Below are 21355 nucleotides of genomic sequence, written 5' to 3'. Positions count from 1 at the left end.
TTTTATCTTGATGAGGTCCCAATAGTTCATTTTTGCTTCTGTTTCTCTTGCCTTTGGTGATGTGTCTAGCCAGAAGTTGCTGTGGCCAAGGTCAAAGATGTTGCTGCCTGCAATCTCCTCTAGGATTTTGAAGGATTCCTGTCTCATATTTAGGTCTTTCATCCATTTTGAGTTTATTTTTGTGTATGGTGTAAGAAAGTGGTCCAGTTTCATTCTTTTGCATGTTGCTGTCCAGTTTTCCCAACACCATTTGTTGAAGAGACCTTTTTTCCATCGGATATTCTTTCCTGCTTTGTAGAAGATTAGTTGACCATAGAGCTGAAGGTCCATTTCTGGGTTCTCTATTCTGTTCCATTGATCTATGTGACTGTTTTTGTGCCAGTACCATACTCTCTTGATGATTATAGCTTTGTAAACAGCTTCAAGTCTGGAATTGTGTGGCCTCCAGCTTTGGTTTTCTTTTTTAACTTTTCTTTGGCTATTCAGGGTCTTTTCTGGCTCCATACAAATTTAAGGATTGTTTGTTACAGCTCTATAAAAAAATGCTGATGGTATTTTGAGAGGTATTGCATTCAATGTGTAGACTGCTTTGAGTAGCATAGACATTTTAACAAAAATATGTGTTCTTCCAATCCATGAGCATGGAATGTTTTTCCATTTCTGTCTTCCTTAATTTGTTTTCTAAGTGTTCTATAGTCGTCAGAGTATAGATCCTTTACCTCTTTGGTTAGGCTTATTCCTAGGTATCTTATGGCTTTTGGTGCAATTGTAAATGGGATTGATTCCTTGATTTCTTTCATCTGCTTCATTGTTAGTGTATAGAAATGCAGCTGACTTCTGTACATTTATTTTATATCCTGTGACTTTGCTGAATTCTTGTCAGTTCTAGCAATTTTGGGGTAGAGTCTTTTGGGTTTTCCACATAGAGTATCATGTCAATGGTGAAGAGTGAAAGTTTGATGACTTCTTTGCTGATTTGGATGCCTTTTATTTCTTTTTGTTGTCTAATTGCTGAGGCTAAGACATCCAGTACCATGTTGAACAACAATGGTGAGATGCTAGCTAATAGGATCCAACAGTACATTAAAAGGATTATTCACCACAACCATGTGGGATTTATTCCTGGGTTGCAAGGGTGGTTCAACATCCACAAATCAATGTGATATACCAGATTAATAAAAGAAAGGACAGGAATCATATGATCCTCTCAATAGATGCAGAAAAAGCATTTGACAAAACACAGCATCCTTCCTTGATAAAAACTCTCTGCAGTGTAGGGATAGAAGGAACATACCTGAATATCATAAAAGTCATTTATGAAAACCCACAGTGAATATCATCCTAAATGGGAAAAAACTGAGAGCTTTTCCCCTAAGGTCAGGAACACGACAGGGATGTTCACTCTCACCTTTGCCCGTTTTCTTTTTTTTTTAATTATATTTTATTGAGATATAATTGACATATAACACTGTGTAAGTTTAAGGTGTACATATGTTGATTTGACACATTTATATACTGGAATTTGATTACCATTTTAACAACTTTATCAGGTCACAATTATTTCTTTATTGTGGTGGGAACAATTTCAGTTGGATTGTTTGTGGATTTTTTTTTGTTGGTGAGTTGTAGTTCTTTATATATTCTGGATACTAAACCCTTATCAGATATATGATTTGCAAGTATTTTCTACCATTCTGTAGGTTGCCTTTTCATTCTGTAGACAGAATCCCTGATGCACACAAGTTTTTAATTTTGATGAAGTCTAGTTCACTTATTTTTTCTTTTCTTCCTGTGTTTCTGGTATCACATACAAGAAATCATTGCCAAACCCAATTTCATGAAGCTTTTCCCTTATATTTTGTTACAAGAGTTTTAGAGTTTGAGCTCTTATGTTTAGGTCTTTGAGATTTTTTTTAATATCACAAATTGTTGGCAATAATAAACTAATATACTACTGATGGCAATTTAAACTAGTAAGACTTCCCTAAAGAGTAATTTGGTAGAATATGCCCAAAACTTCAAAAATGGGTGTGCCATTTCATGTAGAATTGCACCTCTAGGCATCTATATTAAGAAAACTAACCACAGAGGTTCAACAAAGTTCACTGCAGTATATTATACTAAAAGATCAGGAATAGAGGGGAACTCAAACAGCAAAAAGGAAGTGGTCCAATAAATCATAGTACAGGCTTTTAAAACTATACTTCAAGAGTATTTTATAACATGGAAAATGATCATGATACAATACTACAAGTGAAAAAAGATTATGAAGCATTAAATATAATCTATCTCAATTTTGTAAAATAACATTTATACAATAGACATAGAATGAAACTGGAACTAAATGCAACAAAATGTTAACTGTAGTTAAATGTAGAATTATTGACAATTTCTACTTTTTTCATATTTTGTCTATTTCAAAAATTTTCTACCATGAACACTGGAGCAGGAATGCAAAGGAAATGAAGTATTTATAAACAGAAACAATTCCTATCCCAGGACTCAATAAAGAAAGGGTAAACAAAGCAACTAATATCTACTGAAAGGCTTTCTTCTAGTGACAGATTTTAACCATGTATATCGAGTAGCATAGGGAACTCATTACAGATTTTAGCAAGAAAGTCTAGCAAAGAATTGAATGGGGAACAGAAAAGATAAAACCTCTTAGCAGAAGACACTAAAATAGCAAGACAAGAATAGTGAATAAAGCATAAACTGTCTATGTTGATAATGAAAAAGGTGATGCACAAGACAGAAACCTGTGAAAAAGACTCTTTAGCATTGTTTCTCAAGATGTAGTTCTTGAATCAATTTCATCAGATTCACCTATGCTTTTTTTTTTTTTTAAAGATTTTATTTATTTATTTGACAGAGAGAGAGAGTTAGCGAGAGCAGGAACACAGCGGGGGAGTGGGAGAGGGAGAAGCAGGCTTCCCGCCAAGCAGGGAGCCCGATGCGGGGCTCGATCCCAGGACCCCGGGATCATGACCTGAGCCGAAGGCAGACGCTTAACGACTGAGCCACCCAGGCGCCCTATGCTGTTTGTTTTTAAAAATGCAGATTTGTGGGCTCTACTCCATTACAGAGTTACAATCTAAATCTATGGGATTCAGCCCAGGACTTAAACATTTAATCAGCCCCTCAACTCTCTCTGTAGTTGACTTTTATGCACACAAAATTAGAAACACTCCTGTGAAATTTAGCAACTTGTAGAACCTGGGAATGAGAGGGATGGACGAATAAAAGAAATGGCTTAGTTTTCAAGCATGTTGGTAATCAGTTCCATGTTGCTATGGGCTCTCCATTTTCTGTGGCAAACAACATGGACGCTTCCTTTCTAGTTTAACTTAATAATCACTTCTGCCTAAAGGTAGCTTTCTGCCATACTATGCAACTGCTTAATTTGTCCTCTTGGGATTGTATTTTTTTAATGTCTCAAGCTGCTCACATTAAAGAGCTTAAAACATTTTAATGTCAAGCCTATCCTTAAGAGCTAGAAGAGTAACTGGGACACATTAGGTACACAATGAAATGAGAAATGGGTGCTTATAAGGGAAGGAAAACTGTAAGGCTAGAAATGCAGGATAAGATCAGATAGGAAAGGGTATATATATGCCAAGTTAATCAGCTTGAACTTATCCTAAAAGGGTGCAGTTTGATGAAATGAGATTTGACAAATGTATACCCCTGTGAAACAACCACCACAGTCAAGATAAAGAACATTTCCATGACCGTGAAATGTTCCCTCATATTCCCCTTTACGGTCAATCCCCTCACCTATCCCTAACTCCTAGCAACCACTAATCTGATTTCATTAACTAGTTTTGTTGCCTTTTCAGAAAGTTATATAAATGAAATTATATAGATTCCTTTTTATGTCTGGCTCCTTCCATTTAGTATAATATTTTGAGATTCATTCATTGTTACCTGCATTGGTAGTTTACTCCTTGTTATTGCTAAGCAGAATTGCATTGCGTGGTTGTACCACAGTTCATCAGTTGATGGACAATTTGAGATATTTCCAGCTTGGGGCCATTATGAATAAAGCTGCAATGAATATTCACGTACAAGTCTTTTTGGGGACATATTTTCATTTCTTTTGAGTAAATACCTAGAAATAGAATTTCTGGGTCATATGGTAAGTACATGTTTTAATTTATAAGATTCTACCAAAATTGTCTTCAAAAATGTTCCATTTTCCTTTCCTAACAGCAATATATGAAAGTTCCTTGCATCCTTGCCAGTCCTTTGTATTTAGGCTTTTAAATTTAGCCATTCTTTTTTTTTTTTTTAAGATTTTATTTATTTGACAGACAGACAGCCAGAGAGGGAACACAAGCAGGGGGAGCAGGAGAGGGAGAAACAGCCTTCCCGCAGAGCAGGGAGCCTGATGCAGGGCTCGATCCCAGGACCCTGGGATCATGATCTGAGCCGAAGGCAGACGCTTAATGACTGAGCCACCCAAGCACCCCAATTTAGCCATTCTAACAGGTGTGTAGTTGTATCTCATTATGATTTTAGTTTGTATTTCCCTAATTACTAATGGCCTTAAACACCTTTTCACATGATTACTTTCTACCTGTTTTCTTAGATGAAGTATCCATTAGAATCTCTTCCCCATTTTTTATTGGGTTTTTTCTTAAGATTGAGTTTTCAGAATTCTTCAAATATTCTGGATACAAGTCCTTTACAAGGTGTGTGTTTTGCAATTACTTTCTCCAAGTCTTCAGCTTATCATTTCATTTTCTTAAGAATGAATGTCTTTTAGGGTGCCTGGATGGCTCAGTCAGTTAAGCATCCAACTCTTGGTTTCGGATCAGGTGATGATCTTAGGGTCATGAGATCAAGCCCTGCATCAGGCTCCACACTCAGCAGGGAGTCTGCTTGAGATTCTCTGCCTCTCCCTCTGCCCCTCCCCCTGCTTATGCAAGCTTTCTCTTTCTCTCAAGTAAATAAATAAAATCTTTAAAAAAAAATAAGAATGAATGTCTTTCAAAGAGCAGTGTATACAAATTTTGATGAAGTTCAGTATTTTAATTTTTCTTTTAGAGTTTGTACTTTCTGTGTCCTATTTGGGGAAGAAACAATCTTTGCCTAACCCAAAGTCTCAAAGATTTTCTTTCACAAATTCTACAATTTCATCTCTTACACTTAGGTTTGTGAATTATTTGGGGTTAATTTTGATATGTGGTGTAAGGGTTAAGTTGCTACTGCTAATGCTGTTGCTGCTTCCCTTCTTTTTTTTTTTTGCATTTGGATGTCCAATTGTGCCAGCTCCATTTGTTAAAAAGACTATTCCTACAGAGTTGAATTATCTTGGCAAGTTGTAAAAAGCTGATCAGGTAAATGTAGGGTCTATTTCTGGACTCTCTACTTTGTCTCAATGACCTATTTGTCTATCTTTTTTGCAAAAAACATATTGTCATGGCTAGTGTGTTACAATCAGTCTTAAAATTATGTGGTATGGAGATATCCAAGTTTGTTCTTTTTCAAAACTGTTTTAACTATTCTACACCATTTTCATTTTAATATAAACATTAGAATCAACTCATCATGGGATGCCTGGCTCAGTCGGTTAAGTGTCTGCCTTCAGCTCAGGTCATGATCCCACATCAGGCTCCTTGCTCAGCAGGAAGTCTGCTTCTCCCTCTGACTGACCCTCCCCTGCTTGTGTGCTCACTCATTTTCCCTGACAAATAAATAAAATCTTTAAAAAAAGAATCAACTCATCAATATCTTTTATTTTTAAAAAGCTGGAATTTTTATTGGAATTACATTGATTTTCCAGATTAATGTGAGGAAAGGTGACATTTTAACACTATTGAGTCTTACAATTCATGAACATGATAATACTCCATTTATTTAGGTTTTTAATTTTTCTCAGCAATGTTTTATAGTTTTCAGTGTAAGGCCTTGCATATTCTTTGCTAAATTTATCCCTAAGTCTTTTTTTTAATGATATTATAAAAAAGTATTTTTTTAAATTTTAGTTTCCAATTGTTCATTGCAGTGTAAAGAAGAATCATTGATTTTTATATACTGACTTTGTATCTTATGACTATGCTAAATTCAATTATTATTTCTAGTAGCTTTTTTGTAGATTCCTGGGGGTTTTCTACCTTGATTATTCTGTCATTTTCAAATGACAATGATGCTTTGAATGACAATGTTGAATAGAAGTGGTAGGAGTGAACATTCTTGCCTTGTTCTCAATCTTAGGGTGAAGGATTCAATCTTTCACCATTAAGTATGCTAAGTGTAGGATTTTTATAAATGTTTTTTATCAGGTTGAGGAGTCTACTTTTATTTCTAATTTTGGAGAGTTTTTTTCAAATGGACACTGAATTTTGTTAAATGCTTTTTCTATATGTGATGAAATGATCATATGGTTTTTCTTTTTTAACCTGTTGATAAGGTACATGATAATTTTTTCAATCACAGGAGTGACATGATTATACTTATATTTTTGAGAGATCATTTAACATAAGTTGCAAATTACTCCTTATAAATTGATTATATCTATATCCTTCACTAGACTGTAAGTTTTGTGAAGACAAATACCATGCCTGTTTTCTTCTCCATTCTATATCTAGGCTTGAATACAGTGCCTGGATCAGAGTAGAAAATACTTATTGAGGGATGCCTGAGTGGCTCAGTTGGTTAAGCAACTGCCTTCAGCTCAGGTCATGATCCCAGGGTCCTGGGAATGAGCCCAAGTCAGGCTCCCTGCTCAGCAGGGGAGTCTGCTTCTCCCCCTCCCCCTGCTCATGCTCTCTCTCTCACTCACTCTCTTTCAAATAAATAAATAAATAAATAAATAAATAAATAAATAAAATATTTTTAAAAAACAAAGAAAATACTTATTGAGTGAATAAACAAATGTGTAAACAAATACAAGTAGAGCAAGAACATGAAGGATCAGCTAGAATGAAGAAACACTAGAGGTAGAGAAAATAATTAGGAGGCTATCTAGTTGAGGGTTGGTTATTTCTGCAACAGAACAGTTAAGTGGCAAACGATCTAATCTGATTAGGAAAAATAAAACAAACAAAAATTTCAAGCTTTCTACATGCCTAAGAATCCTGGAGAAATTTTGGTTGATGTTAGTTTACATCCGGGTTTGAGTTATTGCAATGACCAAGCCAAGAAAAGAGGGCTAGGTAATTTGTTCTATTTTTCTTGGGTTATCACATATCCTTGAATTAACCTAAATCTTTATATTTTGGGACCAAGAATTAAATAAAGTATGGCTATGTCTCTTTAGTCCCCCCAAACTCAAACCTATTTTCCAAGTTTATAAAGAAGTTTCCAAAGCAAATCTATTAGTGGGATAGTCTAACATCCTCTAATGGCATAAATGACTGAAAGGGAGAGAGGGTTGGGAGAGAAGTAGAGGGAAGAGGATCAACTCAAAAGTACAACAATCCTAAAATACCAAGATGCACTAAGTTTTTACAATAGATTGTTGGGTTGACAGAAGAGGTAATAACTAGCAATGCCATAAATCTTCCTATTGCTTTCTCTTCTCTAGACTCCAGCCCACTAAGATGACGAACAAGTTGGTCTTAGAAAAGCAAGTAGAACAGTCTGAACTGATCAGAAATTCAAGCCATACAGGAGTTAGGACTGTAGAAAAGGAAGTCCTAAGCAAGAAAACATTGTAAACTAGAAGAAAGAAAGAGGAACAAGATAAGATTTGGGGGTTTTTTTTGGGTAGGGGGTAGAGGGACAGGGAGAGAGAATCTTAAGCAGTCTCCATACTCAGCACGGAGCCTGACCTGGAGCTCGATCTCATGACGCTGACATCATGACCTGAGCTGAATCAAGAGTCAGACGCTCAACCAAGTGAGCCACCCAGGCACCCCATGGATAAGATATTTTTAACCTTAAAGTTTTAGTATTAGACCATCGCTAATCCCATTATTCCATAAAGGCATTCAACAAATATTTTATTAATGCCTACTATTGCCAAGCACCAAGCACAATATAAAAATAAGAAGAAATTATGTCTGTCTTTAAAGAACTCAGAGTGTAACAGAAAGACAGACTTGTTGAGAAACCATGAAACAATTGCTTTACAAAGATAAACAGAGTGAGCACAGGGTAGGAAGTAATACCAATCACCATCTCGCCGTGAGATTAGGTTCCAAAAACTAATACAGGTTACACTAATAGAAATGACATGCCTCTGGGGCACCTGGGTGACTCAGGCATCTGATTTCAGCTCAGGTCATGATCTCAGGGTCCTGGGATGAAGCCCTATGTTAGGCTCCGTGCTCAGCAAGAAGTCTGCTTGTCCCTCTGCTCCTCCCCTCCCCCGCTTCTGTTTTCTCTCTCTCTCTCTCTCTCTAATAAATAAATAAAATCTTAAAAAAAAAAAAAAGAAATGACATTCCTCACTCAAGGAAGAGGATAGATCAACTACGGTCTCTCAACCCAAGGTGGGCATTCATATGAGTGTCACATTGTACATGCAGCACTGACCTCCTAAAATGAATCACAGTTCTAAATTGGAAAAGTATCTGAAAGTGATGCCTCAGAAAATATAACTAACAACAACTAGGATCTACAGTACATATTTTTTCAGTTTCATTAAGATATACTTGATATATTAGTTCAAGGTGTACAAAATAATGATTTGATATGTGTAGAGTACAAAATAATTAGTACACTAAGTTTAGTTAACATCACTTACCTCACATAATTAGTTTTTTTCTTGTGATGAAAACTTTTAAAAGCTACTCTCTTTGCAAAATTTCAAATATAAATACAACACTGTTAACTACAATCACCATGCTTTATACGTTATATCCCCATATAGTATGTATTTTAATTTTTTTTTTTTAAGATTTTATTATTTATTTGAGAGAGAGAGAGCACAAGCAGGGGGAGCAGCAGGCAGAGGGAGAGGGAGAAGCAGGCTCCCCGCTGAGCAGGGAGCCTGATGCCGGACTCAATCCCAGGACACTGAGATCATGACCTGAGCCAAAGGCAGACGCTTAACCATCTGCGCCACCCAGGCATCCCTGTATTTTAATTTCAATACAACTCTGGCATGGTTGAATGAACTAAAGATGTTTAGCCCGAAGAAATGGGAGAAAAAAACAGTACTGTCTTTTAATAGCTGAAGAATAGTCGAGAGAGAAAATATATGTACCTTGTGAGGTCTGTCTCTGAAAGAAGAGTGAGGTCAAAGGAATGGAGCTTACAGGTGGCAACTCAAAATAAGGAAAAACAAACACATGCAACTGATACCTCATTTTTTGCATGTGGTTTGTGTATAAAATGTTTTTATTTATAAAATTTTAGACAGAGTTGCTGAACAAATGAAGTAATGCCTTAAAATTAATAAGCATTCCACTGCTAAAAGTATTTAAGCATGCACGAGATGACCCTAAGACAAAAATGTGTAAAATACTGCTTAATTTGTGACCATGTGGACTAGACAGTTTTACAGATCCCTCCACAGTCATTATCTCCATGAACCAGTAAGTCACTTATTCTCTTTTGTCAGTTCTCACAACTATAAAGTGGGGATACAGTTTCTGGCTATCTCAAGGTAATGTGAAAATAATAAGTCAATGAGTATAAAAGAGCAGAGGTAGGAACTTAAGGTAGGATCAGGGGAGGGAAGCATAGCATAAATCTGTCACTGGTGGAAAAGGAGAGGTTCCATTGAAGTGAACTGTTCAACTAACTGAAGACCACAACCCCAACTTCATGCTCAAGATTGCATATTCCTCATTATTCTGCCAGACACCCCATTATCATTCCTGCTTCTGTGCTTTCCTTATCTGAATAAACTTCCTGACGACTACATCCACATAACATATTTTGATTCATATTTCGTAAGTTGGTCCCTCTGAAATCTTTCCTGACCACCCTCACAGCCCTATTTATTCCCTTCCCTACTCCAAGACACCAGTTAAAACTGAATCTTCCTTTTCAATATCCTCATAGCACTACCTATTTTCATAATAGAAATTATTTCATTGGAAAGATCATGAGTTCTAGATTCAGTTTAAGACTGAATTTGTGGGGCGCCTGGGTGGCTCAGTCGTTAAGCGTCTGCCTTCGGCTCAGGTCATGATCTCAGGGTCCTGGTATTGAGTCCCGCATCGGGCGCCCTGCTACACAGGAAGCTTGCTTCTCCCTCTCCCACTCTCCCTGCTTCTGTTCCCTCTCTCACTGTGTCTCTCTCTGTCAAATAAATAAATAAAATCTTTAAAAAAAAAAAAAAAGACTGAATTTGTGATTTAGGAATTCTCTGAGCTTCAGTTTATTCATCTTTGAAACAGGGATAACAATGACTGCCTCACAGTATTGTTGTAAGCGTTGTATAGGAAACAAGTACAGTGAGCATAGTGGCTGGTGTACAACAGGTAATATGATTATACGTGTGTGTGTGTGTGTGTGTGTGTCTGTATTAAAAATGAATAAAGGGACGCCTGGGTGGCTCAGTTGGTTAAGCGCCTGTCTTCGGCTCAGGTCATTATCCCAGTGTCCTGGGATCAAGTCCCGCATCAGGCTCCTTGCTCAGCAGGATGCCTGTTTCTCCCTCTGTCTGCTGCTCCCCCGCTTGTGTGCGCACGCTCCTGCTCTCTCTCTCTCTCTTTCTCTCTGATAAATAAATAAATAAATAAATAAATAAATAAATAAATAAATAAATCTTTTTTTAAAAAGTCATCTTAGAGTCTTCCGAAGGAAGATGATAGGGAATTATAAGAGGAAGAAGAGACTGAAAGATAAATGGTACAAAATAAGATGTTAGAAAACATGTCTATGCTTCTGATCTTCATTTCTTTGTTTTGAAGATAAGACAACAAAAAAATGACATGAGTGATAAAAGTAGCTGAGGGAAAAATGATTTTAAAATAAAGCTTAAAGGCTTTTTATAAAATGGCAATCTTAAACTCTATACCAAACTGCTAACAGCAGGGACTTAAGAATGAGAGACAGGAAAAATACCTCTCTATTAAAAAAAAAAAAAAAAAAAAAAAGATTGTTTTACTGAAAATATAGTATTTAGAAATGTGAAACTAGGTTAAAAAAAATTCCTAATGCATAAATAAAAATTAAGTATGCATATTAAGGCCCAATTTCAGATGCTGCTTATTTAGATAATGAAATGATCTTATAAATAATTTGGGGAGTGCACAATTGTTGGCATGGAGGCAATAAATATCAGTTTGCAGATGGACCAAAGAACAAAGCAACTAATGCACAACATTTGCAGACACCCCCTCCCCGCAAGTACAAGCTACGATCAGTCCTCTTGTCATTTCATGCCCACAACATCTGTGTAAGACAAATAAGATTGCTAATCTTTCTCTCTTTTCACATGCACTAATAACAACAACAAAAACCACTTATAGGTGTTTATTATTCATAAAGGGTGGCTGAACATAGAGGGGTAAAGGCATATGCCAAAAATTACATACTTAATCTGAGTTACAGAGTCAAGACTGGAAACTAAGTTCATCGATTGAAGAAAAAAACTAGTTTGAAATATCCTAAACTACTTTTTAGGCTCAAACTGCACTTGCTAAATGTTTTAACTCTTTCCATACTCAATCTGATTCATTTAAACTAAAATGTTAACCAATATAATAAAAGCAGTTTTTTGTTGTTTTTTTTGTTTTAAGTTCTTTTTTTTTAATTTTTTTATTGTTATGTTAATCCCCATACATTACACAATTAGTTTTAGATATAGTGTTCCATGATTCATTGTTTGTGCATAACACCCAGTGCTCCATGCAGAACGTGCCCTCCTCAATACCCATCACCAGGCTAACCCATCCTCCCACCCCCCTCCCCTCTAGAACCCTCAGTTTGTTTTTCAGAGTCCATCATCTCTCATGGTTCTTCTCCCCCTCCAATTTCCCCCCCTTCATTCTTCCCCTCCTGCTACATTCTTCTTCTTCTTTTTTTCTTTCTTAACATATATTGCACAATATAATAAAAGCAGTTTTAAGGAAGTAGATTAAAAACAGAAAATGAGGTAAATGGTTAAACTAATGACAGACCTATTTTTCTATTTTCCATTCCAGAAATGAAACTAAGGCTATGCTGAACAGACCCAGCAAAAGTAGATTTGTTGACAGCACTGATTCAACAAACTTTACTGAACAAATACCTGTATGTTAGGTTAAATCCAGTGCTATATATTATAGGCATTAAAATACACAATAATTCCTACCCTCAAGATCATACTACTTCACACTAGATAGTATTTTATAGAAAAAAGTGTCTTAAAATAATTCTTAAAATTTATTCAAGATACGAAAACCCAGATGGATTCTGTAATAAAACAAAACTGCAGAAATAAACAAATAAATAATTAAATAACACATTAAAAATATTAACAGACCAATAAAATTACCACTAGGTGTCACTGTGATATAAAGTTGTTGGCTGCCTTCAGGCTTGCTTTATACATTGTTGAGTCTTCCTGATAATAACGTGGAAAACTGAATCTTATTTAGCATCTCTCTGCATTTTAATATTTATACATACACAGAAAAATTAGTATTTATCCAATTCCTTAATAACAGTAAGCTGGTCTATATATATAAAGTATTTAACAATTATATTTCAGGTCACCTAAACTTTACTGAGTATATTTTTAAATTTCCCTATGGTAAATATTTTAATATACAAACAAATACATACATATGCTCATTTACTGAACCATTTATTTTCTCAGCAGATACTACTCTGTACTAACCACTGTGCTTGGAGAATTTAGAGAAGAATAAGACCTAGTCTCAGTTTGAGAAGTTAACATTCACCAAGGAAACCTGAAACACAAAGAAAGAATAAGATGTTTTAAAATCAAGGAATGAATCCATTTAACTATGTCCACGGAGGTTAGGAAAGGCTTCATAAAGGAGATATTTGTATGTAATATTAAAATATGAGTGTGAGTTTTCTAGAAAAACTAAAACAAGGAAGGGCAAATCAAATAGAATATAGGAAATAAGGAACTACTGAAAGATGTATAAGAAGATTTACAGTCTAGAAACATCATTATAGGACAACTATGTAAAATACAGACTAGAAAAATAAAGAAACTGAAAGAATAGAAATTAGAGGAATTATGTTAATAATTCATGACAGAGATTAACTCCTGAACTGTAACAGAGGTCATAAAAATAAAGGAAGGATTCACATAATATTGCTATAAAACTAACAGAATGTAATCAACCAAATGCAGTGAAAGAAGAAAAAATTTTCCATCAAGTCCCAAATATCTCTGCACATAACTTCCACAGTGATGCATATTAACAAACTTAACAGTGAACACAGAGAAGATGCATGACATGATTCTTTGACTGGCATGCAATTCATAATAAAAGAATAACTATAATCGAGAACAAAAAACTGGAATAATAAGAAGGAGAAGCTGTGTATTGTACAATATCTGTATATAATTTTTGAATCACATTTTATTTATATGTTTGTAACTATTTTAATTTTATTTGTTTTCAAACAGAATGATGACTTGACTTTCTACTCTACCATACTTGGGCACGAGTCTGCTTTTACAATGAATTATAAATTGAACAGATTAACAAATGTGATTTCTGGAAATTCTATCACATGTTTTTATAACAAAGCTTTAAAATAGTTTCATAGATTATCCTCCAAATTCAGATAGACTTAAAGTATAACATTAACATATATCATCCAGAGAAGCCAGCATTTCTGATCACCATCTTTGAAATAAGCAGGGATTTCACTCCAACTGAGTGAACCAATGAAAAGGGTGGTTTAAGTGATCCATTTACTTCCACCATATACCAAATATTACATCAACAAAAAGAATCAGGTCACTTTGAAATGAGACGCTGTTAACTACTCAGCCACATGCTACAAAATAGCAGAATTTATTTAGTATAAGACTTCTTTCCTGTTTTTTTTTTAAATGGATAAAAATCTGAGACAACATTAAGTAAAAGTGTGATATGGTACTGAATTCTTTCCCCTATAATAAATATATTCATCACTAAACTAGGAAGTAAAAGCCTAGTAAAACCCTATATAAGGGGTTCCCTACTAACACACCAAGGATGCCTTAGCAATATTATTGAAAATCTATATGAACAATAAGCAAGGTCAATTCTGACTAATTACTATTGTAATTTGTAATTGTAAAACTATTTTTCAAACATCAGTAGATGGGTTTTGGTAATTTTAAAATTATAAATTCATTTTAAATATCAACAAAGAGATCGAAACTTATAAAAAAAGAACCAAGCATATTTTGGAGCTAAAGAATATAATAACTGAATTGAAAAGTCACTAAACGGGCTCAACAACAGACTTATCAACCAGAAGAAAGAATATGTGAACTTGAAGACAAGTCTTTTGAAATTACCCAGTCAGAAGAGAAAAAAGAAAAAAGCAAGAGAAAGAGTGAAAAAAGCCAGAGGACTAATGGGAAACCATTAAAGGACCAATATATGCATTTTGGGAGGTGCAGAAAATAAGACCAAGGGGCAGAAGGCTTATCTGAAGAAATAATGGTGAACACTTCCCAAATCTGGGGTAGGAAATAGACATCCAGATTCATGAAGCATAAAGGATCCAAAAAATAATAAATCCTAAAAAGTCCATACCAAAAGAAAACATTAAAATCAAATTGTCAAATTAAAGGACAAAAAGGAATTTGAAAGCAAAAAGTGAAAGGCTCATCACGTAAAGGGAGCCCCCAGTATCAGCAGATTTCTAACTGAAACTTTGCAGGTCAGAGGGGATAGAGTGATATATTAAAAGTGCTGAAAGAAAAAAAACAACCAAACAAGAATACTATGTCCAGGAAAACTGTTCTTCATATATTAAGGAGAAATAAAGACTTTCTCCAGATAAACAAAAGCTGAGAAAGTTCAACACTGCCTTATAAGAAATGCTAAAGAGAGTACTCCAGTTGTAACAAAAGGATACTAGATAGCAACACAGGAGTATAAAGCTGTTAATGGTAAATATATAGACAACTACAAAACATTCTAGACAAGTACAGAATACTGTAACAGTAATGATTAATCACTTAATCTGGTATAGAAGTTAAAAGACAAAAGCATACAAAATAAGTATAACTATAAATTGTTAATGGTACATAATACGAAAGGATTTAATTTGTGATATTAATAACAAAGGGAGGGGATAAAGACTCGTTTTATAGATGACTGAAGTTATTAGGTTAAAATAGATTATTAAAACTATGTCTTGGGCGCCTGGGTGGCTCAGTCGTTAAGCGTCTGCCTTCGGCTCAGGTCATGATCCCAGGGTCCTGGGATCGAGTCCCACATCAGGCTCCCTGCTCGGCAGGAAGCCTGCTTCTCCCTCTCTCACTCCCCCTGCTTGTGTTCCTGCTCTCGCTGTCTCTCTCTCTGTCAAATAAATAAATAAAATCTTTAAAAAAAAAAAAAAAAAAACTATGTCTTATGTAAGCCCCATGATAACTACAAAAATAACAGCTAAAGAAGATTAGAAGATACAAAGAAAACAGCTATAGAAGATACACAAAAGAAAATGGAACAAGATCAAAGCATGACACTACAAAAAAAAAAAATCAACAAAGAAAGATGGCAAGAGAAAGAGGGAACAAAAGCTACAAGACAAAGGAAATAATCAACAAAATGGCAATAGTAAGTCCTTTCCTACCAGTAATTACTTTAAATGTAAATGGATAAAACTCCCTAAACAAAAGACACAGACTAGCTGAAAGGATTTAAAAAAAAAAAAAAATCCAACTATATGGTATCTACAAGAGATTCACTTGAGATTCATGGACACACTGAATGAAAGTGGAAGGATAGAAAAAAATATTCTAGGCAAATAGTAACCAAAAGAGAGCATGGTGGCCATACTTATATTGACTAAATAGACTGTAAGTCAAAAACTTTCACAAGAGAGAAAGGACATTATATAACGATAAAAGAGTCAATTCACCAGGAAGATGTAACAATTATATACACATATGCACCCAACATCAAAGCACACAATATATGAAGCAAACAATGATAGTAGGGGATTTCAGTAATGGATAAAACTTCCACACAGAAGATCAATAAGCAAACACAGGACTTGAACAATATTGTAGACCAAATGGACCTAACAGACATATACAAAACATTACACTGAAAAGCAGCGAAATACATATATTTCTCAAACACACATGGAACATTCTCCAGGGTAGATGCCATGTTAGGTTGTAAATCAGTCTTTTTTTTTTTTTTTTTTTTTTAAGATTTTTTATTTATTATTTATTTGACAGAGAGAGGGAGTGAGAGAGGGACAGCACAAGCAGGGGGAGTAGCAGAGGGAGAGGGAGAAGCAGGCTCCCCGCTAAGCAGGGAGCCTGATGTGGGGCTTGATCCCAGGACCCTGGGATCATGACCCGAGCCGAAGGCAGACACTTAACAGACTGAGCCACCCAGGCGCCCCAGGTTGTAAATCAGTCTTAACGAATTTAAGAAGAAAGAAGCAGAAGGAAACTACTATAGATTTTTAGTTTCATTATAATATGGTAGGAAAACATTCCTGATATGATTTAAATCTTCTTAAATCTATTAAGACTTGTTTGTGACCTGGGGTACGTAGGTGGCTCATTTGGTTAAGCATCAAACTATTGATTTTGACTCAGGGCATGATCTCAGGGTCATGAGATCAAGCCCGGTGTGAGGCTCCACACTCAAGCAGGGAGTCTGCTTGAGATTCTCTCCCTCTCCCACTCCCCCCAAGCTCTCTCTCTCAAATAAATAAATAAATCTTTAGGGGCGCTCAGGTGGCTCAGTTGGTTAATCAGCTGCCTTCGGCTTGGGTCATGATCCTCGAGTCCTGGGATGGACCCCCACATCAGGCTCCCTGCTCAGCAGGGAGTCTGCTTCTCCCTCTGCCCCTCCTCCTGCTCATGCTCTCTCTCTCTCTCTCTCAAATAAATAAATAAAAATCTTTAAAAGAAAATAAAAATAAATCTTTAAAAAAAAAAAGAAAAAGATTTGTTTGTGACCAACATGTCATGTATCCTGGAAAATTCACAAATCTGTGGAAATTTAACAACTTATGCCTAAACAACCAAAAAATCAAAGAAAAAAAATCAAAAGAGAAATTAAAAAACATCTAGAGACAAATGCAAACAAAAATACAACATACCAAAACTTCAGGGATGTAGGAAAAGCAGGAAAGTTTACAGCAGTAAATGCCTACATTTAAAAAAAGAAGAAGAAAGATCTAACAAGCAACTTAACTTTACACCTCAACTAACTTTAAAAAAAGGAACAATCTAAGCCCAAAGTTAGAAGAAGGGAGGAAATAATAAAGATTAGAGCAGAAATTAAAAGAGAATAGAAAAATAATTTTAAAAAATCAGCAACACCGAGAGTTGATATTAGAAAAGATCAAGAAAACTGATAAACTTTTAGCCTAAACTAAGAAAAAAAAGAAGACTCAGTAAAAACAGAAAGGAAAAAGGAGACATTACAACTGATGTCACAGAAATAAATATGAATATAGACACTACTATATACAATTATATGCCAACAAATGGGATAACCTAGTAGAAATGGGTAAATTCATAGAAACATATAACCTACAAAGACCGAATCCAAAGAAACAGAAAATCTAAACAAATCTGTAACTTTAGTAAAGAGACTGAATCAGTAATCAAAAACTTCCCAACAAAGAAAAAATCAGCACCAGATGGTTTCAATGGAGAATTCTACCAAACATCTAAAGAAAAATTAATGTCACTCTTTCTCAAACTCATCCCCAAAATCAGAGAGGAGGGAACACTTCCAAATTCATTTTATGAAGTCAACATTACCCTGATGCCAAAGCCAGGCAAAGACACTACAAGACAAGAATAAAAACTATAAGCCAACAACCGGATGAATACAGATGCAAAAATCCTCAACAAAATACTAGAAAACCAAATTCAACAGCACATTAGAAGGATCATACACCATAACCAAATGACATTCATGCATGTGATGAAAAGATGGTTCAACATATGGAAATCAATCAACATGATACACCATATTAACAAAATGAAGGGAAAAATGTTACATGATCATCTCAATAGATGCAGAAAAAGTATCTGATAAAATTCAACACCATTTCATGATAAAAAATATGCAAGCTAGAAACAGAAGAAAATTACTGCAACATAATAAAGGTTATATATGAAAATGTCTACAGCTAATATAAAAAATATGCAAGCTAGAAACAGAAGAAAATTACTGCAACCTAATAAAGGCTATATATGAAATGTCTACAGCTAATATTATACTCAGTGGTGAAAACTAAAATCTTTTCCTCTAAAGATCATGAACAATGCAAGAATGCCCATTGTTGCCACTTCTATTCATCAGAGTATCTGAAGTCCTAGCCAGAGCAATTAGGCAATAAAAAGAAATAAAAGGCATCCAAATCAGAAAGCAAGAAATAAAATTATCTATGTTTCTAGATGATATTATACATAGAAAACCCTAAAGATTCTATTAAAAAAAAAGCCCTGCTAGAACTAATAAACAAATTTAGCAAAGTTACAAGATATAAAATTAACATACAAAAAGTAGTTATATTTCTCTAACACTAACATCAAATAATCTAAAAAGGAAACTAATAAAACAATCTCATTTACAATACCATCAAAAAGAATAAAACACACAGGAATAAACTTAACCAAGGAAGCAAAAGATTTGTACAATGAAAACAATAAAACAATGTTGAAAGAAAGTACAGAAGAAACAAATGAAAAGGCATCACATGTTCAATGGATTGAAAGACTTAATATTGTTAAAATATCCATACCATCCAAAGCAACCTACAGATTCAATGTGATCCCTATCAAAATCCCAGTGGCATCTTTGCAGACATTTTTGCAGAAAACAATGTTAAAATTCATAAGGAACCACAAAGGACCCTATATAGCCAAAACAGTCTCGAGAAAGAGAAATGAAGCTGGGGGCCTCATACCTCCTGAATTCAAAACATTTTACGAAGTAATCAAGACAGTAGGTACTGGCATAAAGAAAAACATATAGACCAATGGAACAGAATAGTGAGCCCAGAAATTAATCCACGCATATGGGTCAAATGATTTGACCAGACTGCCAATTCTACACAATGGAGAAAGGATAGTCTTTTTAACAAATGGTGTGGGGAAAACTGGATATTACATGCAAAAGAGTGTAATTGGACCTTTATCTTGTTCCATATACAAAAATTAACTCAAAATTGTTTAAAGACTTAAACATAAGATCTGAAGCCCTAAAACTCATAGAAGAAAATATAAAGCAAAAGCTTCATACATGGGTCTTGGCAATGATTTCATGGATATGACACTAGAAGCAAAGACAACAAAAGTAAAATAGACAAGTGGGACTAGATTAAACTAAAAAGCTTTTGTGCAGCAAAGGAAACAATCGAGACTGTAAAGGAGAAAATATTTGCAAAGCATATATTTGACAAGGAGTTGATATTCAAAATATATAAAGAAATCCTACAATTCAAAAGCAAAAAAGTAAATAACCTGATTTAAAGATGGGCAAAGGCCCTGAATAAGCATTTCTCTAAAGAAGACATACAAATAACCAATAAGTATATAAGAAGATGCTCAACATCACTAATCATCATGGAAATCCAAACCAAAACCACGATGAGATATCACCTCATACCTGTTAAGAAGACCATTATAAATCAAAAACAAAACAGAAAATAGCAAGTGATGGCAAAGATGTGGAGAAATTGGAACCCTTATGCATTTTATATTGGTGGGAATGTTAAAATGGTGCACCCATTATGGAAAACAGTATGGACATGCCTCAAAAAATTAAAAATGTTCTGAACCACGTATGATCCAACAATTCCACTTTTGGGTATTTATCCAAAAAAAACTGAAAGCAGAATCTTGAGATACTTGCAATCCCATGTTCACTGTAGCGTTCACAATATCCAAGAGGTGAAAACAACCTAAATGTCCACAGATGGGTGAATGGATAAAGAAAATGTAGTATATACATATAATGGATTATTATTCAACATTAAAAAAAAGAAAGAAAATCCTGTTATATGCTACAACATGGATGAAACTTGAGGATATCATACTAAGTGAAATAAGCCAGACACAGAAGGACAAATACTGTATGATTCCACTTATATGATATATTTAAAGTAGTCAAACTCATCTAAGCAGAAAGTAGAATGATGGATGTCAGGGGTTGGTGGAAGGGGAAAATAGGGAGTCGCTATTTGATGTTTCAAATTTTCAAATTTCAAAGTTTCAATTACATAAGATGAACAAGTTCTAAAGATCTGCTGTACAACAATGTGCATATAGTTAACAACTGTACATTTAAAAATTGTACATTTAAAAATGTGTTAAAAGGATAGATACATTATGTGCTTTTTTACCACAATTTGGGGCGGGGGAAGGAATATACAGGGGGCATGGGAATGAGCATGGGAAAAAATGAATGAAGTAAAGAAATCTGGGCAGAAGAAGGTACATGTACAAAGGCCTTGAGTGGGCTAATAACCTATTCAAGGAACTGAAACAAGTCCAAAACAATTTAGGCATGGTGAGCAAGGAAGAAAGTGGTAACAGATGAAAACCAGAGATGTAGCAGGAGCCTGATCAAGCAGGGACTTACAGGCCATGGTGAAAGATTTTAATTTTATCCTAAACCAATGGAAAGTTTCTAAATGGCTTTAAGTAAGGGAATAACAATCTGATTAGTGTTTGAGAATGATCAATCTTTTAACAATTTTGCTTTTCTCTGCAGTATACCTCTTCTTTTTTTTTTTTTTTAAATAGGCTCCACACCCAACTTGGAGCCCAGCACAGGGCTTGTACTCACAGTCCTGAGATCAAGACCTGGGCTGAGATCAAGAGTTGAATGCTTAACCTACTAAGCCACCCAAGTGCCCTCAATTAAAAAATTAAATAAAATTAGGCAAGAATCTTCCTTAAAAAAACAAAGGCAAAATTTCAGAAATATCTGGAATTTAGATTTAAGGCAAAATTCCATTAATGGGTCAAGTAATCTGAATCAAATATGAATTCAACATAGTTTCTCTATAGAAAAAAGGGGCACCTGGGTGGCTCAGTCGGTTAAGCGTCTGCTTTCGGCTCAGGTCATGATCCCCAGGTCCTGGGATCCAGCCCCACATCAGGCTCCTTGCTCAGCAGCCTGCTTCTCCCCCTCCCTCTGCCTGCTGCTCTGCCTGCCTGCTTGTGCTCTTTCTCTCTGTCAAATAAATAATAAAATCTGGAAAGGAAAGGGGGAAGGGGAAAGGAGGAAGGGGAAAGGGGGAGGGGAGGGGGAGGGGAGGGGGAGGGGAGGGGGAG

General features: G+C 35.2%; 1 protein-coding gene across 3 annotated transcripts in view; it reads right to left on the bottom strand.

Annotated features, from left to right (window-relative positions):
• The window catches only part of FAF1 (Fas associated factor 1), a 514999-nt gene that overhangs the window by 329161 nt on the left and 164483 nt on the right, over positions 1–21355 (bottom strand). The window lies entirely within an intron of this gene.

Source organism: Phoca vitulina, unplaced genomic scaffold (assembly GCF_004348235.1).
Source record: "Phoca vitulina isolate PV1807 unplaced genomic scaffold, GSC_HSeal_1.0 scaffold2, whole genome shotgun sequence".
Lineage (NCBI taxonomy): Eukaryota > Metazoa > Chordata > Mammalia > Carnivora > Phocidae > Phoca > Phoca vitulina.
This window is presented reverse-complemented; position numbering and strand designations above follow the sequence as displayed.